General features: G+C 45.0%; 1 protein-coding gene across 4 annotated transcripts in view; it reads right to left on the bottom strand.

Moving 5' to 3' along the window:
- The window catches only part of tec (tec protein tyrosine kinase), a 116,748-nt gene extending 105,051 nt beyond the window's left edge, over nt 1-11,697 (bottom strand). For 2 of the 4 annotated variants that reach the window (XM_055636585.1, XM_055636602.1), the window contains exon 1: nt 11,254-11,697. The gene's annotated coding sequence lies outside the window, so the exon portion shown is untranslated. Of the gene's footprint in view, nt 1-11,033; nt 11,170-11,253 lie in introns of those variants that run through there. The other 2 variants (XM_055636594.1, XM_055636576.1) reach the window with 2 other exon arrangements.
- Between the last annotated feature and the right edge of the window lie 881 nt (nt 11,698-12,578).

Raw genomic sequence — 12,578 nt, 5'->3', positions numbered from 1 at the left:
ATGGTTTCGGGTCGAGACATTTCTATACTCAATATTCTGACTCGTGAAGGCCAATGTGCCGAAAGCCTTCTTGACCACCTTACCTACCCGTGATGCCACTTTCAAGGAACTATGTATCTGCACTTCAAGATCCTCTCATTCCCAAATATTACAACTTCAGGTACCTCACTTTCCCTGGCTGGACAGTTCTATTGCAGGTCATCAAGTGTACTGTTAGCTCCATTTTTTTCCATGGGCGGCACGGTGGCACAGCTGATTGAGCTACTGCCTCACAGTGACAAAGATCCCAGGTTCGAACCCGACCTCAAGTGTGAAATTTGCACATTCTCCCTGTGACCATTCCTGGGTTTCTTCCAGGTACTTCGGTTTCCGTCCAAATCCAAAGATGTGTGGGTTTGTAGGTTAAGTGGTCCCTGTGAATTGCCTCTAGAGTGTGGGGAACGGATGTGAAAGTGGGATAACATTCCATAGACATACAGGTTTGAAGGTTAATTGACTTCAGTGAAATTGTAAAATTGTCCCTCGAGTGTAGAATAGTTTTACTGTATGGGGTGATCACTGGTTGGTGTGGACTCAATGGGCCAAAGGACCTGTTTCTGTATCTCAAGTCTAAAGGAATGGATGCGAAAGTGGATAACATAAAATATAGTGGTAACAGGTGATCAATGGTCGATATGGAATCAATCAGTTACCATTAGTACCTTGCCCTGCTGGGCATTTTCTACCACTCTCCAACAGCCCTCATTATTCTACCGCATGCCATTTTCTACAGTTTATCACAGTGATAATCTTGGCCTCACCCTATCATATTCCCTTGTCCTATTCATTCCCAGCCTCTTAAATAAATGAAACTAACATGTTTTCTCTCTTTCTTTGTTCCAACTGACAAGGTTCAACCTGATATAGAATATTTTTCTTTTTCCACAGTTGCTGACAGACCAATAGGGCATTTTCAGCTATTTTGCTGTGTTTATTCCGTTTAGATGGACACATGGATGTGTAGGGAATGGTGGCATAAGGATCACTTGCAGGCAAAGCTTATTAGAAAGAGAAAGACTTCTTTAGTTTTTTTTAATATTGGAATCAAACGTTTTATTTTTTCTGTACTTTCTCCTGTACATCATCTTTCTTATCTATTTAGCAAACAATAGCACCGAGGCACAGACGGTAAAGTGGGTGCACAGACAGGTTCGTCAAAGTGGGTGTGGGTTTCCCCCATGCACTGGTTTTCACATCGCATTGCCTCTGGCCTTATAGTGGCGAGAAAGTCTATAACATAGAATTGATGTGGGTGTACTGTGGCCAAAAGAATTCACATTATTGCAATTTGTTGATTGTTAAACTTTCTACTTCATCTCCTATCTTTTAATTATATCCCTTATAATCATTCCTCAGCTATCTCCTCAGCTAACCATAACATGCATCACGTAGATCTCATATTTGCATGAAATACGTTGTATTATTTTAAATATTTGCATAGTTTATCTAACTTTTCCCAAATGGGAGTGCAATGTTTGCCATTGCATCTCCACTGTCAATCCTTTAAGTATAATTTGCCAGTCTATCCCAGCCACTTCCTATCTCATACCTTCAAAGTCTCCTTTCTTTAAGTTCAGGACCCTAGTCTCTGAATTATCTGTGTCACACCCCATCCTAATGCAGAATTCCACCATGTTATGATCACTGTTGCCCAAGGGGCTCTGCACAACAAGATCGCTAACTAATCCTTCCTCATTACACGATGCCCACTCTGGGATGGCCGGCCCTCTAGTCGGATCCTCGACAAATTGGTTTAAAAAAACCATCCTGTATACATTCCAGGAAATCCTCCTCCTCAGTGCTGCTACTAATTTGGGTTGGCCCAATCTATATGTAGATTAAAGTCACCCATGATAACTGCTGTACCTTTGCTAAACGTATCCCTAATTTCCTGCTTGTTTAAGTTCTTGGCCATTTCGCAGTTCTACCCATACCGATTCTACAGCATCCAAGCTAATGTCTTTCCTTGCTATTGCATTAATCTCATTAACCAGCAATGCCACCCCACCTCCTCTTCCTTTCTATCTACAGGGCTCTCGCTTAACTTTTTTTCCCTGTTGCCAGCCGGGCAACCTTGGCAGCTTTTTAGGTTGCCAAATGACAGTTTAGGTGGTCATTTAAGATGGCTTGCATGACGCGTGCGATAATGTGCTCGGACGAAGCGCGTAGTTACCAGTCGGATATTATTTCTGCTTCAAATAAAGTCACAAACTAAACATTCACCAATCAAGACATGATATATCCCACAATGACATGCAGCAAAATAATAAGACAGTATCTCAACTCTTTTTACATATTGCAATTAATGCAATTTCTATTAGTTCTTTCCACGTCCAAACAAAAATGTGGTTGGATTATTCAGCGTATGATCAACCTGTGTCAATAAATCCTGGACCATGGTAACATATATGCGTACGTATAGTTGTGAATGTTGCTCATTAAATAACTAGTGCTGATACTCCATATTAAGAGCCGTTAAAATGAATTCTGTAATAACGTGTCAACGGTAGCAGTGACAATCGAACACTGCGGTTTTAATGTTTCACGTGTTCACAATATAATTAATCCATCTTTATGGATTAAAACAAATAATAACATTGGGAATTAAAACACATTTGATTGCATTCCGTTATCAAACATGGTCAATATTCGGTCTGAAGACATTTCCAGGACAATAGGGTCAGGGAGGGGGGTATGTGTGAATCAGTGCGGGGTGAATAGATAGATGGGGGGGCGGGGGGGGGGGGGGTTAGAAGGCAGTCGGTGCAGAATGGATGGATTGAGGCAGGTGAATTAGTACGTGTTGGTTGGAGTAGGTAAAATTGTGAGGGGAGGGCGCGGGGGATGTCATGTGGTGTTGAATGGGGGGGGGGGTTCAGTACGGGATGGATGGGGGTAGACAAAAATGCTGGAGAAACTCAGCGGGTGAGGCAGCATCTATGCAGCGAAGGAAATAGGCAACGTTTCGGGTCGAGACCCTTCTTCAGACTGTTCCCCCCATTCTTCTTGAATGGGAGGATCAGTACAGGATGGATGGGGGAGGACGAGATCAGCGCAGGATGAATGGGGGGGGGGGGGGGGGGGGGGGGGGGGGGGTCAGTACAGTGTGGATCGGAGGGTCTGTGCAGGATGAATGGGAAATCACTAGAGGATGAATGGGGGAAGGTGCAGGGTAAATGGAGGGTGGGTCAGTACGGGATGAATGCGTGGATTAGTACAGGATGGATGGGGGATCAGTACAGGATGGATGGAGGAGGTGCAGGATGGATGGGAAAGGGGTAAGTACAGGGTGAATTGAGGAACCAGTGTAGGATAGATGGGGGGTGGGGTGGCAGGAGAATTAATGCGTGGTGGATAGGGTGATCAGCGCAGGATGAATCGATTGGGGGGGGGAAGCACAAGGGGTGTCAGTGAGGACTGAATAGAGGCGGGAATGGGTATCAGTGCGGGATGTAGAAGAGATGTCCCAGGATAAGGGGGAAGGGGGAAGGGGAGAGAGGGGAGGCGAGGTGGGAAGGAAGGAAGGTCAGCGCTCCTCGGACAACATCGCCCGCTGCCTTGGCCGTTGGGAATTCCTCCCCACCACCTCCCTCCTCCACCAGCCAACTGTGCCGAGCGGTGCAGCTCAAAGATCCTATAGCTATAGTATCTTTGGTGCAGCTGCTTCAGAAGTGTCGGAGCGAATGACTGGTCCCGCGCAGCGGCGGCTCCATCACCAACTCCTCCCTGATAGCAGCCGTTGCTTGCAAACCCGCTAAAGGGATAACCGCTTTCAAAACAAACCCTCCCGCACACCGAAGACTCTCCCTCCTCCCGGCCTCGGCATGCGGGACTTTTTTTTTTAAAGCGCCGGGTAGTGGATTTGCAAGCAGCGGCCCTTATCAGGGGGGGCGGGGTGCGGGGGGAGGAGGAGATGGAGCCGCTGTCGCGGCCGCTGCTGTCGCTGTGCGGGACCAGTCATTCGCTGCGACCCTTCGTCACCCCGCACCTAGTATCTTTCTCACGCAATACAGCCGTCACCGCCGACACAGAACGTCGCGTTCCTTTTCTCAAGAGATGCTGCCTGACCCGTGGAGTTACTCCAGTTTTTTGTGTCTATCTTCGGTACAAACCAGTATCTGGTTGCCAAGCCGGGCAAAATGACTCGGTGTTTAGTTGCCCGGCGGCGCTTTGAGTGGTCAATGGCACCCGGGCAACCGTTAATTTCGAGCCCTGATCTGTCCATCCTGAATATTAAATACCCCCGCATGTTTAGCTCCCAGCCTTGGTCATCCTGGAGACATAATTCCAGCTATATTATATTCCTTAATTACTAACTGTACATTCAGTTCATCCACCTTATTACGAATGCCCCTCTCATTAAAGCACAAAGCTTTCAGGTTTGTTTATCTCATATCCCTTTTGCTTCCGTCCTCCTTTTATGGCCCTCCGGTCTCCTTGCATTGGTTCCCATCCCCTTGTCCTGTTAGTTAAAACGTGTACTTTCCCACACTGGTTCCCGTTAACTACAGGAATACACTTCCACGTTGTTGACTCCATATTCTTGCTATTGAGGGAGTGCAGAGTAGGTTCACCAGGTCAATTTCCGGAATGGTGGGACTGACACATGATGAAAGAATGGTTCGACTGGGCTTAAATTCACTGAAATTTGGAATGATGAGGGGATCTTATAGAAACATATAAAATGTTTAAGGGATTGGACAGACGTTGCAGGAACAATTTTCCCGATGTTGGGGGTGTGCAGAACCAGGGGTCACAGTTTAAGAATAAATGATAGGCCATTTAGGAATGAGATGAGGAAAAATGTTTTCACCCAGAGAGTTGTACATCTGTGGAATTCTCTGCTATAGAAGGCAGTGGAGGTCAATTCACTGGTTGTGGTATGGGCTGAATCACCTGCAGCTGAACACCAACAAGACTGAGGAGAGGAACCCCACCTTGTCCCCAGTCTCCATCACTGGTGTGGATGGGTAGTTTACCTGGGAGTATAAATACCTTGGAGTTTACCCTGACAGTAAACTGGTCTAGTCCAGGAACACTGAGGCCCTGTACAAGAAGGGACAGAGGTGGCTGCACTTTTTGAGAAGGCTCCACTCCATCATGGTCTGGTTTGGCTCAGCCACCAAGCACGACACCCGGAGGCTGCAGCGAATCGTCCGATCAGCTGGGAAGGTTATTGGCTGCAACCTTTCCTCCATTGACAAACTGTACACTTGCACGGGCCAGGAAGCGAGTGGGTACGATCATCTCTGACCCCTCTCACCCTGGCCACAAACTTTTTGAATCACTTCCGTCTGGAATGCGACTCCGAATTGTCAAAGCTGCCACAGCCAGACATAATAGCAGCTTTTTTTCCCCACGAGTAGTAACTCTACTCAATGACTCCTTGCTCCAACTCCAATACCCATGAAATGCTTTGAAAGGCTGGTCCTCTCACACATCAAATCCAGCATCCCTGCCTCACTGGACTCTCATCAATTCACATACAGGGCAAATAGATCGACAGAGGATGCCATCTCTCTGGCTCTTCACACTGTCCTGACTCACCTGGAAAGACAGGGCACGTACGTGAGGATGCTCTTCATTGACTATAGCTCTGCATTCAATACGGTCATCCCCACCAAGCTCACCACCAAACTCCACCAGCTAGGCCTCAGCTCGCCGATATGAGACTGGATCCTGAATTTCCTGACGGAGCGACCGCAGGCAATGAGACTGGGCCCGCACCTGTCCTCCACTATCACCCTGAGTACCAGCACACCACAGGGCTGTGTACTAAGCCCCATGCTCTACTCCCTCTTCACACATGACTGTGTTCCTGCATTCGACACCAACACCATCGTCAAGTTTACAGACGACACAACGGTGATTGGGCTAATCACCAACGGAGATGAAACAAACTACAGAGCGGAGGTGCAGAACCTGGCGGACTGGTGCGCACGTAACAACTTGTCCTTAAACACCTCCAAGACCAAGGAGCTGATTGTTGACTTCAGGAGGACACAAAATGGGGAACACACCCCAATCTCCATCTACGGGGACAGTGTTGAGAGAGTGTCCAGCTTTAGGTTTCTGGGCACACACATTTCAGAGGACCTCACATGGTCCACCAACATCGCTGCGCTGGTCAAGAAGGCACAGCAACAACTGTTCTTCCGAAGAACATTGAAAAAGACTGGTCTGGTGACAACCTTCTACCGCTGCACCACAGAGAGCATATCAACGTATGGCATCTCTGTGTGGTATCTCAGCTGCACGGAGGCGGAGAGGAGAGCTCTTCAGCGTGTCGTCGACAGAGCGCAGAGGATTATTGGGACACAGCTACCAGCCTTGGAGGGCATCTACTACACACGGTGCCTCAGGAAGGCCGTCAGCATCCACAAAGACCTCTCACACCGTTGTAATGGATTGTTCAAACTCCTACCCTCCGGCAGACGTTACAAGGCCTTCTCCGCCTGCACCTCCAGACTCTGGAACAGCTTCATCCCCAGAGCTATCGCTGCTCTGAACCGGCCCTGCTGAGTGCCCCCCACCCCCATGAACTGTCTCCCTAGGATGGTCACGTCGCACATCGACCCGGCACAGACCTATTTGCACTTTAGACTGTTTTACTGTTCTTTTTTATAAATCGTGTTTCTCGGGGTATCTAAATTTTATCTAAATTTTATTAGTTGTTTAAGTTATGACATCGGATGGAAGCTGCATACCAAATCTCGTTGCACCTATGTGCAATGACAATAAAATATATTATTATAATTAACCAAAAATCTGTAGCCTCCTTTATTTAATTCACAAGTTTAATACGATAATGTTTTATTATTAATGATTAATGTTTTATGTATCATTCTTAACTGTCACTATGTCATGATGTCACTTGCGGGCAGAGCACCAAGGCAAATTCCTTGTATGTGAATACTTGGCCAATAAACATATTCATTCATTCATTCATTTATTCATTCAACGTCTGCAGTAAGATGCATGGGATATTCTACCAATCGGTGGTAGCCAGTGCCATTTTCTTTGCTGGGGCAGCAGGGCGAAGGCTGCGGACGCCAATAGGATCACCAAATTCATCAGGAAGGCTGGTTCCGTCCTGAGGGTGGAGTTGGATTCATGGGAGGTGGTCTTGGAGGGGAGGATGCTCATCAAACTTCGGAGCATCCTGGACAATACGGTTCATCCCCTCCATGACACACTGATCAACTGAGGAGTGCCTTCAGCGACAAACTGGCTCCACCAAGATGCAGGACAGAATGCCACAGGAGATCCTTCTTCCCTGTGGCTGTAAAACTTCACAACTTCTCCCCCTTCTGTCATGGGTAGACCAAGACGGTTAATACACATCTATTCCAGTTACTAAAAATCACCTTTAATTTTTTTTTCCAATCCATCAGCCTACCCTTGTAAGCAGTAATCAGTCTGAAGGGTTTCGACCCAAAACGTCACCTATTCCTTCGCTCCATAGATGCTGCCTCACCCGCTGGGTTTCTCCAGCATTTTTGTCAACCTTTACCCATAAATAAAATGATTCCTGACAATTGTCCTTATTTTCCCTTCACCTATTTGAACACACACAAAAGTGTATTGAAGAGCATTGCACAATATACTACAACTTAATCCATATTCCTTTGCTGCTAATTGTTCAGTGTGTTACCTCAAGGAAGTATCGTCACAGATACCTGCAACCCTGACCATTCCCTTTTCTTTCTTCTACCTTCTGGGAGAAGATACAGGAACTTGAAATACAGGCACCCCCAGCGCTGTCAGACTCCTGAACCATTCACCACTTCCCAGAAATGCTACCTATGCACCATTACTCTGTATTTATCATTCACATATTGCACTTATTTCATGCACACAAATAATTTAATTGCACCCTTTTTGTTCTACTATAGAACTTCAGCAACAGTTATTTTTTGCCTAATTTAGTGCTGGACAACTCCAATCAATTCAATTCAATTTACAACCATCCTCTTGTTTTGCAGTTTGAAATGCAGTTTTGCGTCATGTAGTTGTACATAAAGAGAAAAAAAACAAGAAAAAAATAAAAGAGAGAAGATATACTGATCATGATTTTCTCTATTTTCATGTTCACACAGTGTGATTGTGTTGTTATAGCTTTTTAATTGAGGCTCCACCCCTGATGTATGGTTGGGGTGTGATGATGATCTTAAGCCAAAACCAATCTAATCTATGCTGTAGAATGTCAGCAGGAACATCGTTATTTTTTCAACATTATTCTCACCTAATTTAGTGCTGGACAATGTAGAAATTGCCAATGTTTCTACACAACCCCCAAGGGCTAATATATTAGCCATGCTCAAATTGAACTATTGTTCCACAAAATTATGATTTTATTTAATCCTGTATATATTATGTTGCGCCCTCAGATTCCACTGATCCTTGCATTGTAGTAACAAATTTGCATTGAAGTACGTCAACACCTTATATTCCGAGTGGTAGATTACCACCCAATGGTATGAACATTGAATTCTCCAATGTTAGATAAATACAAATCTTTCCCCCTCTCACTTCTTCCTCCTATACCCCCCTCACCCCCTCCCCCTCGTTCCCCACCCTGGACTCGCACCTATTTCTCACCACCCACTCCCATCCACCTATAATCTTTCCTCTAGCTTCACAATTTGCAATTTGAATCCTTTTGTCTCATGCCTTCAGTCTTTTCATCTCTGGCGTTTGTCCATCGCTTGCTCCCCCTCCCTTCCAGCTTTCTTTCCCCTCCCTAATATCAGTCTGAAGAGCCTGACCCAAAACTTTACGTATCCATGGTCTTCAGAGATACTGCCTACCCCCACTGAGTTACTTCAGCACTTTGTCTCCATCTTTGTAAAATGGCATCTGAAGCCACATTGTATACTATGTTAGTTCTTTCTGACCCGCCACTCACTTCTACATCATGACATCACTTCTGTCAATGAAATAATCTTTTCTTTCCCTTAGCCAATAAATTTTCCATTTGCTGACATTTTGTTGAAATTCAACGCTGAAATCATTAAGAATCTGGCCAAATGCTTCCTCAAAAGTCTGGAACCACAATATCACATAACTTTCAATTTTGAAGTGCTACTTCTTGTAAAACATCAACAATCACTGGAGAGCCAAAAGTGCATGCTGAAAGTAGCTCACAAATGGAGATATTCGTCAACAGTTACTGAACTTCAGGCTGTTCTTTTTACAATATGAACTTAAGTTGGTATTTTTACAGCTCGGGATCAATGCTTGCAATGGCATTGCCAGAGATATATATTTCTGTTGCATCCCCCCCATATAGACTGCACACATATATTGATTCTGAAAACCCACAATATTTTTAATAGAATACCAAACATTTTTCCCCAGGACTGTGTTGATGCTACATTTCTATGGAAGAAAAAAAAATGAATTGGAAACAAAACACTGGAATATTATTTGTTGTCTGACCAAAGTTGTTTTCAGTGGGAATAAAAAAATAATGAGATAACAGGGGACTCTGGGAAGATTAATAGATATTCTCAATCTTTGCGGTTTCATTTTGAGCCATTATGGATTACAATATCATTTTCAGTTGTATAGGGCCCTAATGAGACCACACCTGGAGTATTGTGTGCAGTTTTGGTCCCCTAATTTGTGGAAGGACATTCTTGCTATTTAGGGAGTGCAGCGTAGGTTTACAAGGTTAATTCCCAGGATGGCAAAACTGTCATGTGCTGAGAGAATGGAGCGGTTGGGCTTGTATATTCTGGAGTTTAGGATGAGAGGGCCACGATAGAGGCAGGAAACATGTTCCTGATGTTGGGGGAGTCCAGAACCAGGGCCACAGTTTAAGAATAAGGGGTAAGCCATTTAGAACAGAGATGAAGAAACACTTTTTCTCACAGAGAGTTGTGAGTCTGTGGAATTCTCTACCTCAGAGGGCGGTGGAGGCCGGTTCTCTGGATACTTTCAAGAGAGAGTTAGATAGGGCTCTTAAAGATAGCGGAGTGAGGGGATATGGGGAGAAGGCAGGAACAGGGTACTGATTGGGAATGATCAGCCATGATCACATTGAATGGCAGTGCAGGCTGGAAGGGCCGAATGGCCTACTCCTGCACCTATTGTCTATTGTTTCATAAACAGATTTCCAATTTGAATCTTTAACAAAAAGAGAAACTAACCATTGGTTTACCAATTATTTTCACATGACATTGTGGTAAAGTTACTGAAATTGGGGTATGTCCAAGCACTTGGCCACACAAATTTTAATAGCAGTTACATAAATTCCATTTGCCAAAACTAACCCAGATTAATTTTTGAGATTATTAATTTGGCGGATTGTACAATGGGTCCACGGCCGAGAAGTCGTCAAACACAGATTTCACTGATCTGTCTGGTTGGAAGGCAAGAACTTTGAGAGTTTTTTTTTATGTTTTTCTGTGAGTTTTTTTTTTAAGTGATAGGTCCGGATAGAGGTGTCAAATTAAAAGAAGAAATGCTGGACAGACAGGATCCATGAAAAGTAGTAGTATGACATGCCATTCAAGTGCAACCAACTGTGTAAATGCCTTCGGCAAGAGGATATTTCAAATAGTGGCGTGTGCTACTCTCGCAGATCTCCTCCCAGATTAAAGATTTTAGATTAAAAGTAATTGTGCCCAATACATGAAATTGCATGTTGTAGCAAAGAAAGTGAAACAAGGAAATTCAAAGTACTCGAAAAGTCCGGTCGCTGAAATCAGTAATTAAAGTACTCTGTACACAAAATTAATCAATTCGGATTTAAACACATCCTACAATGCAGACCGCAGTCTAAACAAATATTTTTCTCCCGCATGTCATATCAATTCACATCATAGCGACAACTCGTCCAAAACTTACTATCATTCACTTCCTGAGTTTCAGCACACACTACAGACCAATCGCTGGATCACGATTTAACCTCACACTTTACAATTAAGTTGCACCAATAATATATTATTTCCAATTCTTTCCTTAAAAAAAAAGAACAAGTTACGTACTTTGTTTTGAAGGGACCGATGCAAGATCACGGCGACCGACCGACCGACCCGGCTCGCCAATGTTCACCCACCGAGGCGACTGCGCGCGCGCTCCCCCGGGTTTACCTAAATGCGCGCGCGCGCTCGCGCCGTACAGGTGTTTCCAGGATCACTGTGTGTGTGTGTGAGCGCGCGCTCCCCCGGGCAGGTGCACGCGTGCCTGCCCTCCTGCCCTCCTTACCTCCCAACTTGTTTGCCACTCTTTTGCAGATCGACAGCTTCAAAAAAAAAGCTTCTCGCTTTCCGCTTTTTTATTGCGTGAACCGGACACTTGACTCAGCCGCCCGTCTACTTGCAACGCACGACACCAAGCCGCAAAAACACACCATCAAGCAGAGCACGCCGGGACAGAGCATTCTTGGAAGGTGCTGAGAGCGGAAATTCGACCGTTTCCAGTTCGGCATCGATTACTGTCAATCAATCTATAAACGGAAATGCACAATGATATAAAGATATATAGCGTTGATGCTGGGATCTTGAGTAAAAAACTATGTAACTCAGTGGGTCAGGCAAAATTCGTGGAGGGAGGACGTAAATAGGCGAGGTTTTGGGTCGGGACCCTTCTTCAGGCTCTGCTTAATAGACAATAGGTGCAGGAGTAGGCCGGCTCTTCATTGAATGGCGAGCCAGCACCGCCATTCAATGTGATCATGGCTAATCATCCACAATCAGTACCCAGCTCCTGCCTTCTTCCCATATCCCCTGACTCCGCTATCTTTAAGAGCTATCTATTCTAACTCTCTTGAGAGCATCCAGAGAATTGGCCTCCACCGCCCTCTGAGGCAGACAATTCCACAGATTCACAGTCCTCTGTGTAAAAAAAGTGTTTCCTCATTTACGTTCTAAATGGCTTACCCCTTATTTTTAAACTATGGCCCCTAGTTCTGGACTCCCCCAACATCAGGAACATGTTTCCTGCCTCTAGCGTGTCCAAACCCTTAATAATCTTATGTTCCAATAAGATCACCTCTCATCCTTCTAAATTCCAGTGTATACAAGCCCAGCCGCTCCATTCAATCAACATATGACAGTCCTGCCATCCCTGGAATTAACCACGTGAACCTACGCTGCACTCCTTCAATAGCAAGAATTTACTGCTCAAATATGGGTTAAATAAGCCCTGTGACATAAACGGATTGAGCTCACTGCATATTTTTCAGGTCGGTGATTGCCCAGTGTCAGCAATTACCTGAAATACAGCTTGGCCTTCGGCCCATCTTGCCCATGCTGACCAAGATGCCCCACCTACAATAGTCCCACCTGCCCACATTTAGCCCACATCCCTCCAAACCATCACTATCTGTCTACACTTTTCCCATCCATGCAGAAAACAATTCTGGGATGCAATTATACAGCCTCCAGAAACTGAAGTATCAATAATCCAAAGGAACACAATGATTTGAAACATTTAGCGGATAATTTGACATTCTGTGGAGCAGCATACAGAATAAACTTTTGAGACTGATGCATTTTCATTAAAACTGAAAAAAGGTACACAAGCAGGTT

Source organism: Leucoraja erinacea, chromosome 1 (genome assembly GCF_028641065.1).
Source record: "Leucoraja erinacea ecotype New England chromosome 1, Leri_hhj_1, whole genome shotgun sequence".
Classification (NCBI taxonomy): domain Eukaryota; kingdom Metazoa; phylum Chordata; class Chondrichthyes; order Rajiformes; family Rajidae; genus Leucoraja; species Leucoraja erinaceus.
This window is presented reverse-complemented; position numbering and strand designations above follow the sequence as displayed.